Source organism: Rhinopithecus bieti, unplaced genomic scaffold (assembly GCF_001698545.2).
Source record: "Rhinopithecus bieti isolate Rb0 unplaced genomic scaffold, ASM169854v2 scaffold_9015, whole genome shotgun sequence".
Lineage (NCBI taxonomy): Eukaryota > Metazoa > Chordata > Mammalia > Primates > Cercopithecidae > Rhinopithecus > Rhinopithecus bieti.
In genome coordinates this window covers 961,159-981,606 of record NW_016806320.1, presented here as the reverse complement: position 1 = coordinate 981,606, position 20,448 = coordinate 961,159, and the positions used below count along the sequence as shown (strand labels likewise).

Below are 20,448 nucleotides of genomic sequence, written 5' to 3'. Positions count from 1 at the left end.
GGCCACATGCATCATTCGGGGCCCTCTTGTATGTTGTAAAACAGAGGGACCAAGTTCGAACTTGCATTAAAGATCCTTGCCGCTTGGCTTTGACTCCGGATTCTGGTGGACTTCTTCGGGGAATACAGGGTCTGGGCATAACACATACATATAGAGGAATAAAATAAATTAAGTTGAACTTTATAAAAATGAGGCAATAGACATAAAACTCAGTATGTTCTGCTTGGCTTTGAGTAGCTTTCTTTTGGCTTGATTTAAATGAGTTTGTGTCTCTTAGATGAACCCACAGGCCAAATAGTGCTAGGTGTCTCAATAACCACCACAGGAAATTTGTGAAACAAATTTCAGGGCAAGAGCTGTAATTACCGCAAAAGAAATAAATGGCTATCAGTAAAGACTATCTCTTCAGTGGAAATGTCTTACTTCCTGACTTCCTTTTTCTCTCTCTTCCCCACCCGCCGCGTGAATCTGGGAATCATTAATGCTGTTCACAATACCTCCAGCACTCTTTATTCTAAGCACATGCAACACAGAGTTGCTCATCTCCATGCCCTTTGAAGTTACAGGGATTGTGAGTCTTGCTTTGGCCATGCCTGACTTCTGGACATCACCACAAGAAGCAAATGGAATGATTTGCCATGTAGCTTTTTCTCTGTTAGTGGAGCTAGAAATAGACCACTCAAAATGATAGCTTTTCCATGAGTCAGGCCATGGAGTGATGACAATGACTTGGAACAGAGGCCCTAATTGAACGTCAGTGGTTAAAGATAAATGTTAAAAAAAAAGACAAATAAAATAAATCATAATGCAAATGAGAAATTTTCAATAATATGGAACATTAAAATATTTGTATTTTGTCAATCTCTCTTTCTAAATATATATATATTTATTATATGTGTGTGTGTGTATATATATATATATATATGCTGATATAATATACACAGTCAGCCTCTCCCTTTAGGCTACAAAATTGAGATATAATGTAAATTGTGTTATCACTAAGATATCTTTTAACTGTCTCCAGGAGATTTTCTGAGGACAAAAGTAGTTTATATTTATGATAGCTGTTAAGATAATGACATATTTTTATTTGATCAAAACTAATATTAAATTTGTCAAAGAAAACTGAATTTGAACTCTTCACAGTACATTTTATTTCTGTCAATTTTTTGTAAACTGAATTTTGTATAACACTTTGTGTTAACTTTTTGTATTTAAATGTTAGTAATGCCAACTATTTTTACCATACAGAATACAATAGCAACTTTAAACTCTAGTAGTGTCATCTAATAAACTGCAAAACAAGTCATTTTCACTATACCTGTAGAGGTAGGAATAAATCAGTTATTAGAACAACCGATTTCTGACAATGATTTTTAGATTTCTAGGTTGTGATTATCTAATTCATGTTTTATCTAAGAATATAATTTGAAATAGAACATTTGAGTTTGAGAAAATGAAATAAAATTGAGATACATTTCAGTTATTACAATTGTGTTTGCAAAACTGTTTGGAAAAGATAAATGAAACAAAAGTTGAGGTAATTAAAAACTTGATTTGAACCATGAGTAGAATTAAAAGGGTAGGAGTTGCTTATATAATATGAAATATAACCAGACCTAGATCTGTATCTTCTTCAAAGATCACAGTCCAGAAATCAAAATTAAAGTCAAAACTATTTTCTTAAATTAATTAAATGTCATTAGTGGGAGATCGAGACATAAATAAATTAGATAGATAGATAATTGATAAATTGTAGAGATATAGATAGAAATATCATTGATAGATGATAGATAGATGATAAAAATAACTTTTTCAGCCACTTCCTTTATTCAGCACAATTACTCTTTTACTTCTGTTATACCTCACCCCCTGAAAACCACCACTCCAGCTGTCAGTCAGCATCATCTCTTTGCCTTTTTTTATCCCGACAGCATCTGTATCAGAGTTAAGGTATGAGAAGAAGGTAATTGGGCCAGTCAAAATCCTCTTTTGCAGGTGGATCACAGAGGTGGATTAATAATGGCTGTTCTATTTCAGAAAATAATCCCTTAAGTGGGAGTGAAAGTGAGATTGTTACTTTATACTCAAGGAAATTTCTCAGTATTGCCAATATAGAAAAGTGGAATAAATATTTTACATTCTACCTTTAGAGTTCAAGGTGCTCTTTGTATTGAGGACAATGAATCAGAATTGGCAATATGAGAGCAAGTAACTTTTCTAGAGGAAGAACAAACTGCTAAGCAAATCAGAAACTAGAATTTTAGGAAACTTAGTTAAATCATTGCTTTATTAATACTTAGGTTTTAAAACATCTATGAAAGAATTATATATAAGAAATAAAATAGAAATATAGAAAAATAATGATTGGGGAAGATATCATCATGGGTGTACTAGTCTTAATAGAATAAGCTATGCTGAAGTAACAAGCAACTTGTAACTCTCAACAAACTAACAAAAGTGTCTTTCTCACTCACACAGAATCTACTACAGACTGGGTCAATCCTGGACATCTGATCTCAAGGTGCTGACTCATTGATCCAGAATGCTTCTTTCACAGCTACACAGCCTTCCTAAAGAAAGTGTGAAGGGCATTTCTTTTTTTCATTATAGACATGAAGTGCATTTATTCTGCTCACTAGCCTGAGCTAGTTACTTGGTCTCATCTAAATGAAAAAAGATGATAAAATATAACTTTCTATGTGTAAAGGATGGAGGAATATAAAACAATTTGGAGTAAGTCTACAGCACAGTAGCTACCTACCAAGATGGGACTCTATTGTTTAATTATAATATGGATTCATACAAGTATAAAAATCTCAATTTTCTCTAAAATATATATAAACAATATTACATTTACATACTAAAATATCTATAGCAACTTCTGAATGAAGGCATTATTTGCTGCTTCTTTTCTCTCTCGAGCTGTTTTTGCATGATATTTTACATTTTTGAATCTTAAATAAGTATAACATGTGCATGTAATTAAAGTGTGCTTACACTCTATGTGTATATAAGCATATGGGTATATATGCATAGAGAGACAGGGAGAGAAATAAAGAGAGAAAATATCCTTATTTTCTTCTCTCGATTTAATGTATTAAATACGAATGCGAACAAATGTTTTGCATACCTTTATTTGTTATATTCTGGAAAATTGCCTTTTCAAATACATAGTGGTCTACAAAAAAAATTTTTGTTTGTTTGTTAGTTTTACAATAAATGGCCTACTCAATTCATTGATTTATCTAGCTAATATTTATACATATCTTTTCTCTTTTTTTTTGAGATGGAGTCGCCTTCTGTCACCCAGGCTGGAGTGCGGTGGCGTGATCTTGGCTTACCGCAAGCTCTACCTCCCAGGTTCACGCCATTCTCCTGCCTCGGCCTCCCAAGTAGCTCGGACTACAGGAGTCCGCCACCACGCCTGGCTAATTTTTTGTATTTTTAGTACAGATGGGGTTTCAACGTGTTACCCAAGATGGTCTTGATCTGACATTGTGATCCAGCCGCCTCGGCCTCCCAAAGTGCTGGGATTACAGGCATGAGCCACCGTGCCCAGCTATATGTCTTCTTTGTGCTAGGCACTGTTCCAACACTGAGGGTTTCACAGTGGGGACAAAATTTAAGAATACTATGGAATTTACATTATAACAAGAGAAAGACAAAAAATAAATGAGAAAAAAAATCAATAAAATAGAATGCTAAAAGTGTGAATGAAAGAAGTAAAACTGGTAACAGAAGTGCAAGGGTGGTAGAGGGAGGAAATTTAATGTTAAATAGTTTGACAAGAGAAGGTCTTTCCATTAAATTGAATTCTGAATAAAGAATTTATAAGGAAGTCTGAAATGTGGACTTCTCTAGGGAGACCATTCCAGACAGAGAAACCAACAAGAAAAAGAAATATCCTGGAGATGAACATAGGTGAATGTTCTGGAAATAGGAATGAAGCCAGTGAGGCCAGAGGGGAGAAAGTATGGAATTAGAGATCAAAGAGGTCAAGCATGTGGCAATGTATTCTCTCGGATCTTTCAAGCCAGAGCAGTGAGTTTGGCTTTTCATGATGGAAAGTCATGGGAGTGTTTAAAGCAGAAAAAAAGATAATATATAGTCTGCTGAGTCACTCTGGTTGCCGTGTGGAAATATATGTTAAAGAGGGCCAAGAACAGAAGTAAAGTAGGTCATTTTGAGGCAAGAATCAATATAAGATATGATGCTCACTCCTTCTAGAATGGTAGCAACAGAGATGGTGAGAAATTGTCAGATTATTGATCCATTTTGAAGGGAAAGTCAAAAGAATTTGCTGATAGAACAAATTTGGAACATGAAAGTAAGATTGGAATTCCTCTTTACCTAGAAGAGAAAGAATTTGAGGAGAGATTTGAGACATAAAATCAAGAGGCATTCTGTATATATTGTTTAGAGACCTCATAAAATAACTAAGTGAAGGTGTTAAAAAAACAACTGTGCATTTAACAGTCTGCAGTTTCAGTAGAAGAGAGTTGCCCTGAGACTAAAATAATATCCACTCATGCTTCTTTTGTATTTATTATGTCCTAGGAACTGTTTTTTCTACTATGAGTTTTTAATTTATACAAAATTCTCATAAGTACTATTAATATCAACATTTTACAATGAGAAGACTAAGACATGAAGAAGCTAAGTATTTGTTCAGAAGACAAAGAGCTAGTAACTGATAGAGAAAATGTCTGTGTGTCTATTAACCGTGCTTATTGTCTCTCTTGGTAATTAATTGTCATATAGCTAATATTTAAAGCCATGAAACTAGGTGAAATCCCCAGGGGAGAGTCAGGGAGAACGGAAGAGTTCCAAGGACTGAGGAAAAAAAAAAAAAAAAAAAATCAGCCCTAGGGGTAGAAAAATAACATCTTATGAGAAAGAAAACAAGTCAGGTTGTCCTGTCCTGGAAGCAAAGACAGTATTTCAAGAAGGATTTGAACATGCGTATAAAATTATGCTGATAGGCTAAGTTAGAAAGGCTCCACATTAGCTTTGGGGTTTAATGGCAGGGAGGATTTGGGGAACCTTGATGAGACAAGTGTGAACTTCAGAGAGACAAAAAATGATGACAAGGAATATAGATAATTTTTGAAGAGTTATTTTGGAAGCAGAACAATGGCAAAGAAGGGTGGTTGGATCAAAAACAGATTTTTTGTTTGCATACATTTTAAGTTAGAAGAATACGGCACTGTCTCTGAACTTTGCTGATATAGACTATATAAGCACAAATGTAAAGAAGTGTTGGGAGTAGAGAAAATTATCATACTATTTTGTGTATTAACTCAGTGAGTGAGAAAAACTTATCAGCTTAGAGTAAGTCAAAGTTCTGGAGCTACAGGAAGATAAACGAATAGGAGATATAAAGAGTCAAACTCTGTAAAATATTTTAAGAGATTTATTCTGAGCCAAATATGAGTGACCATGGTCCGTGGAGGTCCTGAGAACATGGGCCCAAGGTAGGGGTACAGCTTGGTCTTATATATTTTGGTAGGCATGAGACATCAGTCAAATACATTTAAGAAATACATTGGTATGGTTCAGCTACAGGTAAATTTAAACACTTTCTGGTTGATGGTTGAGTTTATCTGAAGACCTGGGATCAATAGAAAGGAAATGTTCAGGTTAAGATAAAGGTTATGGGATACGAAGTTTTATTGTGCAGAGGAATCTTTCAGATAGCAGATTTCAGAGAGAGAGCAGATTGTAAAATGTTTCTTATTGGACCTAAAAGGGCACCTGGCTCTTAGTTGGTTATCTCATGGATCTGGAAAGGAAGAAAGGAAAACAACAGGGAGAGGGGATTCTCTATAGAATGTGAATTTTTCCCACAAGAGACTTTACAGGGCAATTTCAAGATATGGCAGAGACAACATGTTTTGGGGTAAAATATTTTGTTTTCTTCCTTGTGTTGCCGAGTCAGATTGGTAAGTAAGTCATCATATACAGAGTTAAATAAAACCCATCTGATGAGAATTTATAGTTTGTAGTGCTTAACTCCCCAGACCCATTAGATGGAAACTTGGGCAAAGATAAAAAAAAAAAAAAAAAAAAAAAATCAGACCTTAGTTCTCACTACTGTAAAGTTAGGCCCATTAGGGTGAATTTCACTCATAATAGGGGAGCCCATGCAATTAAACTACCAAAGATGTCATTTGCAGCTGCAGATAGGCCCCATCACAAAACATGACAATAATTACTTTTGGGGAGATTCTAGCTTACATTGCCATTGGGAATAAACAAATGGTACAATCCAGTAAGAATAAATTTAACAATATCTAGAAAAAACATACATGTTCCATTTAGCTTTTGACCCCAGCAAGCTCAAGGTCTATGAAAACATTGTCAAAAATGTAAGGAAAGGCTGGGGTCTAAGGTTATTTACTTGTGGTATAATTTATAATTACAAAAGTTTGAAACAATTCAGTGTGTCTATGAGTGCAGGACCTAGGTTGAATAACTTATAAGTATCATTCCACATACTGAAACATTCTGGTAGTTAAAAATGAAGAAAGAACACCTATGCATCTGACTGGAAATAATCTAACAGGAATGGAATATAAAATGAGAAAAAGGCAAAGTGCAGAACAATGAGTACTGTATGCCACTTTTTCTATAAGAAAGAAGAAGAAATGTGTATATATGATTAACGTTGTTTGCTCATATGCATATATATTTGCTAAAAGAAGTTTTAGAAAAGTAAATAAATTAATAAAATTTTTCTTAATGGTAGGGAAAGACAAGGATGGGGAAAAAAGGCAGAGATATAATTAGAAACCCTCATAATAATTCTTTTTAATGTAGTATTAATTGATATTTATGCATATTTTATATATTCAAAAACTAAAAATTTTATCAAAAGGAATAAAGGCAGACAGTAAAAGAAAAAGGGAATTAAAACAGAGTATGCTGCTGAAGTTTGAAATTTTTAAAAACATTCTGCTAAATAGGTAAAATATTTTAATGAAGTTTTATTTGCATTTCTGCTATTTCGGCAAAATTGAGCATCTTCTTGTAGGCATAAGACTCTTTTAACATTTTTTAAAATGTGATATGATTATTTGTTCCTTTTGGCCCATGTTCTATTATATGTTGTTCTTGATTTTAGGAGTTCTTTTATATCAGGGATGCTAACCTTTTCTCTGTGCTATAAAGTGCAAGAATTTTTTTCAGCAGTTCATTTGATTTGTAACTTTGACTATTTCTTGTTATGCAAAATAATTCTATAGTGTTAATGTGTATCAAAATTTATTTTATTGTTTTAGAATTTTGAGTGTTAGGAAGTTTTCCTAACTTCCTGTAAATATTATAGGAATAAATAAGATAACATAATTATTCCTATAAATAGTCTATGGTTTCTCTCTCTCTCTCCTTCCTTTCTTCAAATATAGTGCCAAATCAAAAATTGTACTGCCTAAAATTACACAGACAAGGAGGACTTATTCCAGGCTATTGCAACAGGCCAAGAGGTTCAACTTTACTGAAACAGATGGGTGAAGAGTTGCTAAGAATTGAGGTAGAGATGGCATCAGGCAAGAGGATCACAGGCTATTTGTATTTGCTAATTGGTCTTCTTTCCGCCCCCTGCGTCCCTCCCCCCAGCCGCCTCCACGCACCAACACTTGCAAAAAGTAAACTGTCTTGTATATTCATGACAGGAGGTAGTTTTGCAATTTAGAGCAAGGGGATCATGGAGGTCAAGCTCCTACTCTCCCAAGACATTGGGAGGTAGAGATTCCATCTTTCTTGATTATTACATTTCAAAGAGATGTCTGCCAGGTATTTGAGGAAAAAAAGGTCCTGATTAGTAAAGCTAGGAAAAGGCTTTCTAAAAGATTTTCACATCAAATGGGCAGAGAAAAAGATTATAATTCAAGTGTTCTAAAGTAGATGTTCTAAGAACCTGGTGGGCAGGGGCCTAGAGCCAGGAAGTCTGGCTAAAGTTTATTCTTGCTTAGGGAAACGCTAGGGGCCTCTAAGTCACTTCCTTTCTTCCAGGCTACTTACCTTTCTTCTCTTTGTCATTTAGACATGTGGTATATAATCCTTTTGTAATTTATCTTGATATACAGATAGATGATGTTTGAGGGCTGCAACTAGTGCTCATGTGAGATCTAGAGGCAGATATCTGAAGATCTGTATTAATGGAAACGTTTTCACAATCTGCTTGAAAGAAACAGCTGCTTGCAGGCATGATTTTTTTTCCTACTACAGTACTGATTTTTCAAAAATAACAGAAAAAAGAAATAATACTTTATAAGAACAACAGCAATAAAAAAAGAAATAATCTCCCTTATTTTTATTTGAATGAATATTTTTTGTGAAAAGCTGTTTTGTATTCAGGTGGCTATGTAATCCTGTAATTTCTCTAGAAGTTTTCAGAATAATTTTGTACCTTGTTTCATTATAGGTATCCAAATGCTTAACAGGGATGAGTGAGCTTGTGAGTTTCTTTAAAATTTATATGAAAATTTAACAATATAGAGTTATAATTGATCAGTATTACCTTCTCTGAGAAGTATTTTAGAGACTAAATGCTATACATTAATTGTGAATTTGTTAGAATAAAATCCTGTGGATAACACAGAGAAGCAAGAGATGTATTATATAAGGCTATCCCAAAAGCACAAACTTTTAAAGAATACAATAATTGAATGAATATAGTTTTCAAGCTTTTAATTTGCTTTTCTCTCCTTGAAAGCATTCCTGGCCTTGATATATCAAAACATCACCACCCCATCTACCACTGTATGTTTTCATCATAAAGGTCAGCACAAAATGCATAAATAATTTAAATGCAGAATTTGTTTTTAAATTGCTGAGAAATACAATTGCCGAGAAGTTATGATACAATGCTTTATATCTACCCAACTATTTTATAATGCTTTAAGCATCATTCAAAAAATGAGAAATATAATAGCTTTTATGTTTCATATTGAGTTGACTTTACCTGAATAAAAGGGGCAAGCCCTTATCCTTCAGCAAACTGAAGAGAGGAGTCAGAAAACAACACTCAGAGATAGAATGATGTGGCTCCCTGAACGTTTGCTGCCTTTAAACTCTAATCAATTTATAGAAATTAAATCACTGCCATGCCATTCTCTAGACTAATATTAATAGTCAGACAAAATGGAAATAATAAGAGGTGTTATACAAAATTATATAACTATTGTATTTGTGTGTTTTATTTTATCTAAGAATAAAAACAAGCTAGTATTCACATAATATGAAAAGCTGTTGTGTTTATGTGTGTTTTAATGCTTTATAAGAGCTACAAATAAAAACGTTTCAGGACTGTAAAAAAAAAAGAATCAAGAGAGAAGACCTATCACGTGAAAGTCATCATCAATAAGATTAAGGCAGATTTCTCAACAGAAGTTACGGAGGCCGGAAAAGAGTGAGAGGACATTTTTGGAGTGCCAAAAGAATGAACAAAACTCACCCCAAAATTCTATATTCACCAAAAGTATTCTATATCTGACAAAATAATCCTTCAATGTAAAGAAAAAAGGCCTTTCTAAATAAACAAACTAATAAACTTCATTTGCTAACAGAACTACCCTATAAGAAATACCAAAAGGTGTCCTTCAGCTAAATATAAATGTCAATATTATTACATTTCTGGTTTGCAACTCCTCTTTCTATTTCCTAAGTATTTTGAAAGACAAATATATAAAACAGTATTTATAAATGTATATTAATGGGCACAGAATATATAAAGATATGATTTGTGACAACAAAATTGTGGGATAGATTTGTATAAGAGCACAATTTTTGAATGCTATTGAAGCTAAGTTGGTATCTATTTCAAGTAGATTGCTATCAATTTAGAATTTTAATTGTAATCCCTAAGAAAATATCTAAAAATTGTTTGCAAAAGGAAATAAGAAGAAAATCAAAATGCTATGGTAAAATCTATTAAGCATCAAAGAAGGCAGTGATGTAGGAAATCACAAAGAAGGTATGACAGAAAAAAACAAATAACAAAATCACAAAAGCCCCTTGTTATCAGTAATTACTTTAAATGTAAGTGGATTAAACTCTCCAATCACAATACAGAGAGAGGCAGAGTTGATATAAATAATGGTCTTTTAAATTTAGATCAAAAATCACAAATAATTTTAAAGTGAAAAACAGAAGAAAAAAAAAGATACTCCTTGCAAATGTAATCAAAGGCAAACTGAGTTGGTTATAGTAATACTATACAAAATAGACTTTAAGTCAAAAGATACTCCAATAAATAAGAAGAGTATATATTGACAATAAATGAACCCATAAAGAAGATATGACAATTATAAATGTATATGAACCAAACAACAGAACCCCCGAAACATATGGAGTAAACATTGACAGAATTGGAGGGAACAATAAGCATTTCTACTGAGAAAATGAGGAATTTAAAACACCGCTTTTACTAATGGGTAGACAGAAGATGAATAATAGAGAATGTGAGAAATTCTGTAAGCTAGTGAGACCTAACAGCCATATACAGAACACTTTCCCAGTACAGCAGAAAGTACATTCTTCTATAGAGTACATTATACAGTCTCCAGGATATTTTAGGCAACAAAATAAATTTCAAGGAATTTGAAAATATTTAAATCATATAAAGCATAAAAACAAAAATGCAACATATAGAAACATGGGATGCAGTGAAAGCAGTTCTGAAGGGAAATTTAAAGCACTAAATATTAAATTTAAAACTAAGAAGATATATCTCAAATCAATAACTCAACTTTACACCATGGTTACTAGAAAAATAAGAGAAAACTAAACCCAAAGCTAGTAGAAAGATAGAATATTAATGATTAGAGCTGAAACAAATAAAATAGGGAATAGAAAGATAGAATGAAACACAAAATTGCTCTTTGAAAAGGTCAAAAAACTGGCAAAACTTTATCTTTAAATACAAAGTAAAAAGAGAGAATACACAAATAACTAAAACCAGACATGAGAGTGAGGCCATCCCTACTTATCCTTATAGAAATATAAAGGATTATAAAAAACAATATGAACAATTGTACACCAAACTTGGTGACCAAAGAACAATAGACAATTTTTTAGAAACACATAATCTACAAAAACTGGATTATGAGAAAACAGAAAATCTGAAGACCTGTGAGAAGAAATTAGATTTAACCAGCAATAGTATTAATAATAACTTTCAGCAATGAAAATTCCAAGATCAGATGGTTTATCTTGCAATTTCTACAAAATATCTAAAGATGTAACAACAATCTTCTTCAATCTCTTTTAAAAATTAAAGAGGAATCACAGGTACTAACACATTCTATGATGCCAGTATGACCTATACTAAAGCAGACAAAGATACAGAGAGAAAAAAAGACAAATGACCAATAGCTCTTGTGAATTTCATGCCAACATCCTTAACAGAATACTGGCAAATGGAATTTAATAGCACATGTTAAGTATTACACACCATGAAACAAGTGGGATTTATCCCAGTAATATAAGGGTTGTTCAAATAGAGAACACCAATCTAAGTAATATACACATTAATAGAACTAAGGAAAATTTTTAAAAGAAAAAAATATTTGATAGACTCCAACACTTTTTCATGATAGAAAAAAACTCAATAATCTAGCAATAGGAAGGAATTTTCTTAACATGATACAGGACGTTTATGAAAAGCTCACAGCTTATGTTATGCATAAAGGTGAAATATGGAAAGCTTTGCCCATAAGATCAGGAACAAGATAAGAATAAACTTTTTCACCATCAATATTCAACATTGCATTAGAAGTTCGTTCATTCTCTCTATATATATAGCAAGTAGGCAAGAAAAAAAAGGTATCCCAATTAGAAATAATTCAAGCTGTTTGTACTCAGAGATGACATAATTTTATGCACAGAAAATCAGAAAGAAAAAAACGAAATACTACTAGAGCTAATAAATGAGGTCAGTTACAGAATAGTTTCAATACACAAAAATCAGTTGTGTTTTATACACCATCAATCAGCAATCTGAAAAGAAAATTAAGAAACAATTTCATTTATAACAGCTTGCAAAAGAGTACCAAACCTAGGAATAAATTTAACCAAAGAAATGAAAGACTTGTATACTGAAAACTCTGCTGAAAGAAATTAAAGACAAAAATAAAGCAGCAATGTTCATAGAGTAGAAGACTTTATAGTGTTAAAGTGAGAAGACTACTAACATTGAGCTACACATTCAATGTGATCCCTATTAGAATTCAAACAGCATGTTTCACAAAAATGGAAAATCTGTGCCTCAAAGTCATGGAATTGCAAGGGATCCTGAATAACCAAAGCATTAAAAAGGAAAAGAAAGAGCATTCATATTTCCTTGATTTCAAAACTTCAATAAAACCACAGTAAACAAAACAGTGTGGTACTAGTATAAAAACAGACATATAGATTAAGGGGATAGAATTGAGAGTCAAGAAATAAACTCATGTATCTATAGCCAATGTATTTTTGACAAGCATGACAAGACTGTTCAATGAAGAGAAATAGTCTCGTCAAAAAGTAGTGCTGGGGCAAGTTGGTAATCCACATCCAAAGAAACAAAAAAAAAAAGTTGCACGTCTACATCACATTATGTATTAAAGTAAGTTAAAATGGATCAATTACTTAAACGTAAGAGCTAAAACCTTTAAAAAATTAGAAGAAGACATTGTGGAGGCAATAAATCTTCATGACCTCGGGTTTGATAATGACTTCTTAGATACTAACAGCAAAGCACAAGCCAAAACTAAAAAGAAGATACATAAGACTTTATCAAAATTAAAAATGTTTGACCATCACAGGGCATTTTGAAAAAGTTGAAACTGCAACCTACAGAATAGGAGAAAATACTTGCAAATCATGTACCTAATAAAGGCTTAATATTAAGAGCATATAAAAAGCTCTTACAATCAATGACATGAAGACAATTTAAAAATGAGCAAATGACTTCCATAAACATTTATCCAAAGAAGATACACAAAAAACCAACAATCACATGAAAAGATGGTCCACACTCGGGCTACATGTAGATGATCCTCTAAAATAGGGTGGTAAGGCAGAAGGTAGACACAAAAATCATACATTGTATGGATTCACGTGCATGAAATAAATAGAATAGGTAAATCCATAGAGACAGCATATTGGCTAACAGAAGGAGCAATGAGGAGCAACTGCTTAATGGATAGAAGGTTTCCCTTTGAGTTGATAAAAATATTTTGAAACTGGACAGAGGTGAAGATTGTACAACATTTTGAATGTACTGCATGCCACTGGATGATTCAATTCAAAATGGCTAATTTCATGTTCATGAATACCAACTAAAAAAATGGTGCCATTATTTGAAGTGACAGAGTTATTGGGCCACTAGGCCTAGTGTACACCACTGAATTATTACACAACTGAAAGTATTTAGCTGCACACTCCAGAATGGAATAATATTTAACAGTATGCTAATTCTACGTATCCCTACATAGTCATTCTCTCTTGACAACAGAAATCAGAAAGTTGAACAACAAGGCTAAGAAACAAACAAAATCCAAGATGTCATTCAGATGTAAGGTTAGTTTTCTCATAATTTATTATATATTTCATTTTTTATAGAAATACAGATGTATAGAAAGAAAAAACATATTAGGCCAAAGTAGTTTTAGAGGGGTATGTGTGTAAACTTCATGTAGTGACTGTTTGATAGTGACTAACATGATATTACATCAATTTTTGGCCTCTTCACCCATCATTTTATCTGAAATTTCCATTTTAGTCATTACACTGCGTTAATATCTTAGATGGCCAATGTATACCCCCTCTTTATCATCCAAGATTGGAATCAGCTGAGCAATATATACTGAGGTTGACTGGAGGAGTGCTGCCCACCCCACTGAACATCCACATCCTAATCTCTGGAACCTGTAAACACATTATTTTATATAGTAAACAGGACATTACAGATATGCTTAAGTTAAGGATCTTGAAATGGGGAGGCTATACATGGATTATCCACATAGAACCAATGTAATCACATCGGTCTTTGAAAGTGGAAAATAATTCTAGACTGTAGGCAGAGAAAAAAAGAAAATGTGACAATAGAAGCAGGATAAGAGAGAGAGCCATGCAACCCACTGTTGCTGGCTTTGAACATAGAGGAAAGGACCACCAAACAAGGGACACAGACAGCCCCCAGATGCTGGAAAAGACAAACACATTCTCCCTTAGAGCCTTCAGAAGGAATGAAACACTTGCAACACATTTTAGAATTCTGATTTCCGAAACTAGAAAATTACAAATGCTTGTGATTTTAAGGCACTGAATCTGTGGTATATTATTATAGCAGCAATAAGCAACTTATATAATGGGTACATAATCATGAGAAATATGTCAAAGGTCTGCTGGATACTTTATCCCTGAACTAGCATATTCACTAAGGTTCGTTTTACTACCTGGCAGAGAATAGATTGAGATACTCTTGCAACACATACTGACAAGCAGACAGGTGTTTCAAGAAAAAGGAAATTTCAATACCAAAATTGCCCAGTCCTTTTTCTGCAGTTAATATGAGCAGCTAAAACTTAGAAGAATAACTAAAAATGATACTTCAGAATTAACACTGTATACCTTATATTATATCCTGTGTCCAGTAGTAGATAAAGTTAAAATTAAACTATTCTCCATTAGTATTCTACAAGATTAAATGTCAGCAATGAATTCCCTGTTGCCAACCATGATTTCACATTTCTGATTTCTTGGTTTCAAATACTGTTTGACTTCCTAGAAACATTAACACAGTTGATATTTCTTTTATGAAACAACCTCCTTGTTTTCCCTGAAACCCTCACTCTTCATTTTCATCTTACCTCTCCAGCAACAACTTCTTTATCTCTGTAGGCTCATTCAACTCTTCAAACTCAGAACCTGCTTTTTTCTTCTTTCTTTTTGTAATCTTATTGGTTTCCATGACTTTACACCTCTTCTGCATACAGACGACTCTAAAATAAAAGTAAAAAAAAAACCTATAGGCCATGTATTTGACCTCTAGATTTGTTCATTTACTTTTCAATAGACATTGTCCCTTGCATGCTCCACAGATAAAACGCACACACATGCACAAGCATGTACACACACACACATCAATCCATTCCTTTTGAGCATTTCCAAATGACCCAGAATTCAAAAACCATACTCAATTCTACTCTATCAACAACCTCCCTCTTCCCCAGTGGCGGGTCTTTCAATGAATTCTTTTATATAAAAATTTTCTGTATACAAAATTTATCTTAGTTTCAAGTACTTCTCTCTATTTCCCCTACCTTCTTAACAGTTTCAGGTGCTTCATCTTTTACTTGGACAACTGAGAGTCCCAACTTTTCTCTATAATTTCTTACTTTTTATTAATAATACTCTTTGCATTTCAATAAAGATATCAAAAAGTATTTATGAGGAAAGTTTAATCCACTTCCAGATTCCACTCCTCCTTTCCCTTTAAGAAACATTTTAATAGCTTTCCTTTAAATGTAAAATAGCATGTAAACCCCTTTACAAATTACAGCTTACAACCTCTGTAGAAATCTGGACCCTGCTTACCTTCCCATCCCATTTCAACTCCTACCTCCCTGTATTCCAGACAGCAAGCCACTTTTTAATTCCTGGAAGTGAACAAGGCTTTTCCATTATTAAACCTTAGCAATGTTCAAATCCTTTGCTCAAAACATTCTGCTGCTGAATTATTATTATTTTTTTGCTTTTAATTTTTATTTTTCAAGTATGAGCCTAAATATTACCTTCTTACTGGTGTATTCCTTAGTATTCTCCATAATACACTGAATTATCTCTACAATGAATATGCTTTAAATTTTTTCAAATATTTGACATTTTTGTTTTACTTATATATCATAAGGATCCTCTTCCCCACATCACCCCACCCCCCATACTATGAACAAACTGACCCTTTGTCCTTCATTTATCATTTTATGCAACACAAGACATTCTTAAGTACACTTACAATAAATGTTCTTCAGCAAAGGAATGAGTGAGTGGATGATTTTATTGGTTAGGTAGCAGAAGGAAGGACCCGAGAGAGACCTATATAGTCCTAATGGAGGTAATGGCAAAAAAAAATGTTTCAACTCTGGAAAAAGCTAGGCTATATGGGATACCACACTGGAGATCATGGGTGGGGTAGAGAGGATTTTACAGGAAACCCCAAACAAGAGTTCAAAGTTAGTGACTGACTTTGAAATCCTGAAAATCCATGTAAAACATTAACAAACTGCCTTAGATTGAATGATTGTATTACTCATATAGAATAAATTCAATTTTTTCCTCAAACTTCATACATCTAAGAAAAATGTTAATAGTAATCTATTCCAATCTAATGCTAAACTAAAACTAACGCTACATTATTCTATCAACTAATTCTTCCTTTCTTTATTTTTTTCCCTCTTCCAGTTGCTCAGAACAAAAACCTTAGGGTCATCTCTTACTCTTCTCTTTCTCTTACCTATCAGAGAATCTTGTTTACTCTGCAAAACACAGTTAATGCCAATGTAACAGTCACCACAAAACTTTATTAGAATATAATAAGATAGTAATCGACTCCTCTTTCTTACAGTGACTATGCTGAAAGAGGAGTCTGGCTGAACGGTTTTGTTTTCTTTTAAGGAATATGAGAGGCTGAAACTGTGCAAGGACCTGACAGTCATCTTATAGGAGGGAAGCTGAAGCATCTCAGAAGTCCTCCTTGCCCGAGCTTCACAAATACCATCAACCAAATTTGTTTCAACCAGTTAGGAGATTCCTGGATTTGCTGCTGGTGTCCAGGAATTGCAGCCAACAATAGACATAGGATAGTCTCATTAATGTTTACTGGAGCAGGTAGTAACCTCCACTAGATTTGAATGTGTAAGGATTTGGATTCCATAGTTCATCTCCCGGAACCTGCAGCAGGATAGACCATCAGGCTCATCACAATAGTTTCATTCATCACACACACACACACACACACAAAAGGTCCCAGTTTTTCAATGAATGCATTAATTACTCTTAGATCTTATTCTTTGCATTTTTTTTTTGTCACAATCCACCCTCCACCATCACACTAACTATGCAATACTGGTTCTCGAATATCCTTGCTTCCTTCCTCGTCATGCTCATATAATATAAAACTAGGACCTAAAGTGATGTTGTTAAGATGTAAGTTTGATCATGTGAATCCTTTTCTCTAAACCTTCTATTATTCTCCTATCACACTCAGTGTCAAAGCAAAAGTACTTACAATGGACTACAAGGTCCTGAAAAATATGGTCCTCTTACCTCTCTGACCTTACCTCTTTGTAATTTTTCCCCAGCTCACTGTTTCTAGCTGCGCTGCTGTGCTCTGCCTAAGCATTTGCACTTTGCTTTTTCTCTGCAGGAAATGCTTTTCCCCAAATATACGTAGGGCTCACTTCTTTAGACCTTTGCGTCTTTGTCCTAATTTTCTTATAATTTCAATTGTCCAAACGTGGGACAATTTATCATCAGAAATAGTAATAAAACCATCATGCATTGCTGATAGGAGTGTAAAATCTAAGTTTCTTAAGAAGTGAAACATATAATTACCATATTAACCCACCTGTTGCATTCAAGGTATTTACCCAAGAGAAATAAAAATGAATGTCCACAAAAAGACTTCTACTGAATGTTCAAGGTAATATATTCACAAATGCTAAAAACTGAAACAACCTAAACATAAACTGGTGTATAAATAAGCACAATATAGTATATTCATGCAATGAAATATTCACCACTTAAATGGAACAAACTAGGAATACATTCAAAGGTATGGATAAACCTTGAAAACATTATGCTAACTGAAAGAAGCCAGAAATAAGAGTGTAAATATTGTATAATATCATTTACATGAAACAGAAAAAAAAAAAACCTATACAGACAAAAGGCAGATAGGTGGTTGCTTGTGACTGGAAGTTGTAGTGAGATTGACTGTAAGTGGCCACAAAATAATGTTTTGGTATTATGGAAATATTTTAAACATGGATTTTGATGATGATTATCCAACTCTGTAAGTTCACAAAAATCTTCAAACTTAAAATGGCTGAATCGTATGGTATGAAGTTGTATGATATGAATTGTATGGTATGAAATAATGCTATTTGAAAATAAATAATCAAATAGTGTTAATAAGTTACAATATTTATATAGAAAGAATTCATAATAATACTGAAAAGAAGGAAAAAAGGTTACCCTTTACAGAAGAACATCATGATATACAATAAATTACAGAATTAGAAAATATTTTGTGACTTTTATGTAATGATCAATTCAGGGAAGGATAACCAATGTATGTCAAAATACATTAAGTGAAACGGTGATAGAAAACCGTAAATACACATGATTTAAATACCCACAAACACTTACCAGTTACAATGTGGAGTGGTAGCTTTAAAGGGTTAATTATGGTGGATTTTATCTTAAACAAAAGAAATGAATGGGGAAAATCAGCCCGGTAAAATTGACTTCTGATGTAATGAAAAGTTTATAATATTACTTATATAACATCTTAACCAAAATGTTTAATATAATAATGATGAAATAATTAGACAAATCCAGATTACTGGGGTATTTTATAAGATTCCTGTTAACAGATAGACCTCAAAATGTTATTGTCATGAAAAATACAATTTTAAAAGGAGCTAAAATTTTAAAAGAAGTATTGCTGTTCTAGATCAAAATGGGACAAAGAGATATATCTTTAATCTTAAAGCAATGTGGGATCCTTGATATAACAGAATTTAAATGACCACAAATTCTTTGTACCTCCTTCCAACAAGAGGCAGAACAAATTCCCTTTTTCTTTCAACCTAGGTTGGATTTCTGAATTGCTTGGAATCATAAACTGAAGCAGAAGTGAAGCAATATCCATTCTCAGCCAAGACTTTAAGAGGCTGGGAATCTCTGTCTCTGCTCTTGGATCCCATCTGCCATCATATAAGAAAGTCCGGGCTAGACTTCTGAATAACTAGTGACCACATGGATATTCCAGCCTTGGTCCATCTCTGAGTTGACTGCAGCTATGAGTGACCCCAGGTTATATCACATGTAGCAAACGGACCAACCAGCTGAGGCCTGCCCAAACTCCAGACCAATAGAGTCATAAGAGATAATAAACCATTGGTGTTTCAAGCAACTGTATTGCTTTGTTTTAATGTAGCAAGGGATAATGAACATCTCATGATATCCTATACTAAGCAACAAACAAAACACAGCTGTCAATAATAATGTTGTGACACTAGGTTACATTGAATATTGGCTGAATATAAGGAAATGTTATTTAAAATTTAAGGAGCATAATTATTTATATATAGGAGTATATTCTCGTACTTACCGGGTAGGGACTTGAAGATTTAGGATTAAAGAGTATTACTCTCTGCTGCGTATTTTCTAATAGTTCATCTAGAAAAGAAAAGAAAAGCACATATATATATATTCAAAGCATATATATATATTCAAAGTATGTATATATATATAGTCCTGCCAACAAACAAGACATACTTACTCATATATATATACATATTCAGAGAAAATGATAAGCAAATGTGACAAAACGTAAAAAATTATGAATTTTAGGTGAGCGTTGTAAGAATACTCATTGTACTATTCTTTCAACTACTCTAAAGTTTAAACAAAATTAAAATTAAAAATAAGAAAATATGAATGAACAAATGAATATACTCCAGCATTAGAAAACTCTTATCTCTTTATCAGTGAGATTTTATCTTACATAACTTTTAAAATTTAATCCACTGCTCTCACCAACCGCTCCATATTCCCCTTTCCTGATTTTTAAAAAATAAACCTTATTATCTGGCAAACTATATGTTTTCATATATTGTTATTACAAATTCATTTAGTTACCATACATTTACATACTTTCTGTATTCCTCATTCCTGCCTGATTATAAACTTTATGAGAGCGGAGATATAAGAACAAAGATTTTTGTTTATTCTTATTCAATCCCAAGAGCTTAGCAGCTGGTACAAAACATAATTCAATGTTTATTGAATTCATACAACTTGAACTTAAAATATAGTCTATTTTATAGTAATGGTGCCATTATATTATTAGAATAATAATTTATTCTAATATATTCTAGGATTATACAATAAATAATATTTATTTCTGAATGTCTACCTTAAGAATCATCTAAAGTACTTTACATATATAATTTATTATTAGTGAGAGCACTCAAAGATAAACATCATTCCCATTTTCAAAGGAAGAAATTTAGACTTGGAAATTTTAAGTGTCTCAAAGTCATACATACAAGAGAAAGATTTTTAAGCACTAGTCTTCTTTCTTCTAAACAGGCAGTGTTCTCAGTTCTTATTTAGAGCATGTTTTGTCTGGATGAAAATTCTCATCTTTTCTGAAATGCACAGCTTTGGATG

At 33.0% G+C, this 20,448-nt stretch overlaps 2 long non-coding RNA genes across 2 annotated transcripts in view; both read left to right on the top strand.

The window, feature by feature from the left end:
* LOC108531826 (uncharacterized) overlaps positions 1-2,711 on the top strand; it is a 32,144-nt gene extending 29,433 nt beyond the window's left edge. The window contains exon 3 of the long non-coding RNA XR_001886293.1: positions 2,482-2,711. This is a non-coding gene — a long non-coding RNA (uncharacterized LOC108531826). The remainder of the gene's footprint in view (positions 1-2,481) is intronic.
* Positions 2,712-8,426: 5,715 nt separating this feature from the next.
* On the top strand, positions 8,427-19,128 carry LOC108531825 (uncharacterized). The gene is made up of 3 exons (XR_001886292.1): positions 8,427-8,461; positions 8,720-8,785; positions 18,865-19,128. It is a non-coding gene; the product is annotated as an uncharacterized LOC108531825 (long non-coding RNA).
* The last annotated feature ends 1,320 nt before the right edge of the window (positions 19,129-20,448 follow it).